Source organism: Vicugna pacos, chromosome 9 (genome assembly GCF_048564905.1).
Source record: "Vicugna pacos chromosome 9, VicPac4, whole genome shotgun sequence".
NCBI classification, from domain to species: domain Eukaryota; kingdom Metazoa; phylum Chordata; class Mammalia; order Artiodactyla; family Camelidae; genus Vicugna; species Vicugna pacos.
In genome coordinates this window covers 5978509-5984480 of record NC_132995.1, presented here as the reverse complement: position 1 = coordinate 5984480, position 5972 = coordinate 5978509, and the positions used below count along the sequence as shown (strand labels likewise).

At 44.6% G+C, this 5972-nt stretch overlaps 1 long non-coding RNA gene across 1 annotated transcript; it reads right to left on the bottom strand.

Annotated features, from left to right (window-relative positions):
- Positions 1-5240: 5240 nt before the first annotated feature.
- LOC140698553 (uncharacterized) lies at positions 5241-5722 on the bottom strand. The gene is made up of 2 exons (XR_012076372.1): positions 5608-5722; positions 5241-5359 (listed from the first exon to the last, which is right to left on the bottom strand). It is a non-coding gene; the product is annotated as an uncharacterized lncRNA (long non-coding RNA).
- Between the last annotated feature and the right edge of the window lie 250 nt (positions 5723-5972).

The following is a 5972-nucleotide window of genomic DNA, read 5'->3' as shown; positions in this document are numbered from 1 at the left end:
TTTTGGAGGGGTTGTGAGTGGAAATAAAAAGAAGCATTTCCTCTGGTCGTGTGTCTCATCTTTGAGAGGAGAGGTTACGGGGAGGGCAGCCTTAGGCCAAAGACATATTATTATGATAGTAATAGAAATAACAGGTAATACTGATGGCCAAGCACACGATCAAGGCCAAGACGGGTCTCATTGAACTGGTGAAGATACAACACCCACTTTTTGCTTCAGACCGTTTATTACTTAACATAGACAGTGAAAGCAAGAGTAGCCAAAGGTGCCACCTCCCCATGGTGCTTGTCACACCCACCAAAACCAGAAAGGGGTAGGATGGCCGCAACAGAGTTGTGGGGTACCCCAGGCTGAGGCGGCAGCTGGCTGAGGAAAGCTTTCCAGGGAAAATTGGCAGGTAAGTGGGAGGTGGCCTGGAAGCCACGGTAGAGATGTTCAGCTCCATCTATTTGATGAGGGCTTACTATGGGCTGAACATTATTTTAAGCGCTTTGCATGATAATTTCAGTTAACCCCAAAGGACAATATTCTTGTTAGATTTTGGATGAAGATTCTCAAACACTCGTTCTACCTATGTGGTCTCTGCCAGGCACTGGCTGGAAGGGGAAGGGCTGGGTATACAAGTGGAAAACAAAGTTACATTTTCTGCCACCATGGAACCTGCATTCTGTCTAGGGAGACAGGTGATGTAACTTGACCTAGGGTATTAGTTATAAATGCTTTCGCCTGCCGGTAATGGCAGACCTGACCAACAGTGGCGTACACATAGAGGTTAAGTTTTTTCACATAAGTCTAGAGGGAGGTGGCTGTTGTAGCCAAGGTCTTTCTGATTCTTTTGGCCTTTCCCTCATGGTCACAAGATGGATGCCACAGCTCCAGGCATTGTATCTGAATTTGAGACAGGAGTTCAAATTTTGCCTAGCCAACTCAGATTTCTGCTTACATCTCATGGTCTAGAGCTAAGTTACAGGGTACTCCCAGCTGCAAAAGGAAGGAAATTCTACATGCTACAACGTGGATGAACCTTGAGGACATCATGTTAAGTGAAATAAGCCAGACACAAAAAGAGTTGATTTCACTTACATGGGGTACTATTCTAGGTCCTCAAGGTTCAGCCAGAAGTAGAATTGCTGGGTCATATGGTAATTCTGTTTTTAATTTTTTGAGGAAATGCCCAACTGTTTTCCACAGTGGTTGCACCATTTATATTCCCACCAACAGTGCATAAGGGTTCCAGTTTCTCCACATCCTTGTCAACACTTATTCTTTTCCTTTTCCTTCTTAATAGTAGCCACCCTGATGGTTGTGAGGTGTATGCCTAAAATTTTCAATTAAAAAAAAAGGGTGTATTTAAATATATTGTTGATTAAAATATTGATTTGGTTGACCAAAGGCCAAATAACAGAGGCTTTGGTAAGATAGATTGATTTTCTCATGTAAACATCCACGCTGGTAGATGGGGCAGGGAGTAGGACGGCCCTGCCTGCTGAGGTTACCCACTGACCTAGGTCCCACCTTCTTGTTGCTCTGCATCTCCCAGCTCAGTGGTCCTCAGACTTGAGTGTGCATCAGAATCCCCTGGAGGGTTTTTGGAAACACAGATTGCTGGGCCGCGTGTCCCAGAGTTTCTAATAAAGCAGGTCTTGAATGGAGCCTGAGAACTTGCCTTTCTTACAAAGCCCAGGTGACACAGTGACACTGTTAACTGCTGGTCTGGGGCCTGCACTTTGGGGACCATTCTCCCTAAAGTGTCAGCCTCTTCAAGACAGTTGAAGCCAAGTCACCATCACTATAACTTTGTTATAGTAAGCAGGAAAGGGGAAAGGGATAATGGAGAGCAAGGAGCCTCCTTTTAAGTATGCTCCTTTAAAAAAAACTTTTTTTTTTTAATGGAGGCACTGGGGGTTGAACCCAGGACCTCATGCATGCTAAGCATACACTTTACCACTGAGCTATACCCTCCCCTTTAAGTCAAATCATCTTTAGTGCTAACTCCCCTCTAAGGTTCTGGCATTCCCATGCACTTGGACATATGCAGTCCTTGACAATTATTGCTCAGAAGATGATTTTCACGTTTTATCTGCCACCTTCACATATATTTAAGCGGGATAGGATGGTGTGTTTGATCAAATGAGAATAGACACAGACTATCTCCATCTCAGATTCGTTCTGTTACATTTGAAGACTTGCAATTTTAAGCCCCAGCTCTGGAATATCAATCATTTACATTGTACATGACAAAACCCCAAAACAAACAAACAAACAAACAAACAAACAAAAAACCACAGGCCACTGCAGCTCAGTCTTATTGGCAAACATGAGAAAAGACTACATTCAACTTGACTCAATAACAGTGAAATTAGGAGAATTTAGTGCTTTTTCTCCTCCAGAAATAAGGCAAAAGCTGGAACTGCACATCTGAGCTGTGTGCCCTTGAACAGGTGTCTTTGCCTCTCTGAGTCCAGGTTCCTTATCTGGAAGTCAGGGTTGTCAACCCTGGATCTGAGAATCAGTACAAATGTGGAGAGAAGTCACCCGGGGTTTGGTGGGAGCCAGGACTGTGTACTAACTCCTTCTCCATCATAATATTTCTTTGTGAGCTGAGAAAAACGGCTCAGGTGGTCACCCGTTATCGAGTTGGGAATCAAATTTAAAGGATTCTGACCAGTTTTTAAAGATATGAATAGAGTACAAAATACGATGTACTACAGGGTGATATTTCGTGAAACTGTATTGATATGAAATGATTTCTTGCTGTGCATCATGGTCAGAAAAGTTTGGAAGCCATTGGTAGACGGCAGTGGTTCAGACAATCGTCCCTTAATACACTCATACCAGCTCCCTTACAGATGCAGATTCCACCTCGCCCACTGCAGGCATTCAGGGTCTCCCCGCGGCTCTGTTTTAGCAGGACTTCGCCGCCAGGTGGCGCCGGTGCCCCGCTGTGAGTCGGTTTTCCTACTTCAACTCAGGCGGTCAAAGCCCGTAATTTCCTTGGGGTCGCCTCTAGCTCCGAGAATGGGATTTACCAGGACCGTAAGCCCTGATGAAGAATAGAGTTCCCCAAGCAGAGCGCGGCAGGAGAGCTCAGGCGGTCAGGAAGGGATGCGGCCATCCTCAGATACCCACTCATCCCTTCTTCATCCCACAATGTTCATTAATTGCCTCTGTGCGCCAGATGAAGGCCCCCTCCCTGAGCTCACATCGTGGCGGGGGAGGACAGACAAGATCCCAAATTCACGACCTGGCCAGTACAGGGAGGCCTCTCTGCCTAGTCTGGTACAGGACAGCACTCGAGCCAGCTGTGTGACCTTGGGCAGCTTGCTTAACCTCTCTGTGCCTCAGTTTTCTCTGCTATAAAATGAGACTAATAGCATGGACTTCATGGGGTTGTTGTGAGCATTAAATGAGTTAATATTTGTAAAGCACTTTGAAGATCCTGGTTTGTTTGTTAAACCGATTGCAGCACCCCAATGCTCATAGCAGCACTGTTTACAATAACCAAGACATGGAAACAACCTAAATGTCCATGGACAGATGAATAGATAAAGAAGATGTGGTATATATACACGATGGAATATTACTCAGCCATAAAAAGAATGAAATAATGCCATTTGCAGCAACATGGCTTGACCTAGAGGTTATACTAAGTGAAGTAAGTCAGACAAAGACAAATATCATATGATAGCACTTATGTGGAATCTAATATGATACAAATGAACTTATTTACAAAACAGACTCACAGACATAGAAAACAAACTTATGGTTATCAAAGGAGAAAGGGAGAGGCAGAGGGATAAATTAGGAGCCTGGGGTTAACAGACACACACTACTATACATAAAATCAATAAATAACAAGGACCTACTGTATAGCATAGGGAAATATATTCAATATCTTGTAATAACCTATAATGGAAAAGAATCTGACAGAGAACATATATATATGCATGCCTGAATCACTTTGCTTTACACCTGAAACTAACACAACATTGTAAATCAACTATACTTCAATAAAAAATACATAACATAAAATCTACAATTTTAACCACCTTAAAGTGTATAATTCAGTGGCATTTAGTACCTTCACAATGTTGTGCAACCATCACCACTATCTTGTTCCAGAACTTTTCCATCCGCTCCCCCTACCCCGAAACAGGAACCCTGTATCTGTTAAGCAATCAGTCCCCAACCCCTCTCACCCCAGCTCCAGGAAACCACTAATCTGCTTTTCGTCCCTATGGATTTGCTAAGTCTGAATACTTCATATAAATGGAATCATGCAATATACTTGTGCGAGAACAGAGCCCTAAAAAATATCCAGGTCTTAATGCCTGGAACCTGTAAATGTTAATGCATATGGCAAAAAGGACTTTGCAGGTGTGATTAAATTAAACATTTTGAGATGCGGCGATTATCCCGCATTACCTGTGGGGGCCCTAAATGTAACCAACAATTTTTCTTGTAAGAGGGAGGCAGAGGAGACTTGAACACAGAGGAGAAGTTCACGTGATGGAGGAGAAGATAAAAACAGAGAAGATGCTACACCCCTGGCTTTGAAGATGGCAGGAGGGACCGGGAGGCAAGGAGATGGATTCTCCCCTAGAGCTTCTCAAGGGAGCAGGGCTTTGATGTAAAGTCAGTGGCTTAAAACAACACAAATGCATTCTCTTACAGTTCTGGAGTCCACAGGTCCAAGCTGAGTCTCATGAAGATAAAATCAAAGTGTCAGCAGGATGGGTTCCTTCTGGATGATCTAGAAGTGAATCTCTTGTTTCTTGCAGTTTCTGGTGGTGCAGTGATAACAATCTCTCCTACTGACGTCTATAGTCCGCGCTCCCTCTGCCTCTTTCTTAAAAAAATTTTGGCAGGGGAAGTAATTAGGTTTATTTATTCATTTTTGATGGAGGTACTAGGGATTGGACCCAGGAACTCTTGCATGCTAAGCATGCTCTCTACTGCTGACCTAGACACTCCCCCTCTGCCTCTCTCTTATAAACTTGTGATTACATTGACGGTCCACCTGGCTAATCTCTGCATCCCAAGATCCTTAACGTGATCACACCTGCAAAGTCCTTCTGCTAAACAAGGCAACTCATTCGCAGGTTCCAGAGATTAAGACCTGGACATCTCCAGGGGTCATTATTCGGCCCATCACATAGACACTGTCTTTTTTTTTTCTAATTGAAGTTCAGTCAATTACAATGTGTCAGTTTCTGGTGTACAGCACAATATCCCAGTAATCCATATACATGCATATATTCATTTTTATTAAAGGTTATTACAAGATATTGAACATAGTTCCCTGATACGCTGTCTTCTTGGTCCTTCACCCAGAAGGCAGCATTTTCTTGGATTCGGCCTGTAGGAGGAGAGAGAAAACACACTCTCAGCCCCACTCCTCATCACTCCCTCTGTCTTTCCCCGGGGGAGGCCACATCAGAAGTCCCAGAGGTCCCAACCCTACTCCTGGTCTGAGCCCCTCCCTGTCCACCCTCTGCTCCCCGGAGCACAGCCAAGATCCTGCGAGGAGTCTGGGGAAGCCACGTGTGGACTCCAAGCCTGTGGGGCCGCCCGGCTCACGCACCGGAGCTCAACAGGTGAATTCACCTTTATGCCCCTACTCCACTTGGAGTAGTTCCTGGATGCCAGAGTTCGAGGTCTGTGAGGGGCTCAGGATTTGGCTCTCCTGGGCCCCCCTCAGCCTGACTGGCAGGTTGCTGTCAGTGCCACCAGGTGTATAGACACCTGTTTCAAGACTAGAATGATCCTCATTGTGCAGAATGAATCAGAGACAGTGGGGGGCGGGGCACTCCCGGGGCTTCTATGACGGGAACGGATTCCGCAGCATCACTTGATATTTTCATCTCTATAAGCACAATTCTCTAGCTTATAAACACTTCATGGCTCCTGATGCTCCAGAAATGATGATCCCTAATATGGTACCAAGATAGTCCATTAAAAAAAAGTCAGTA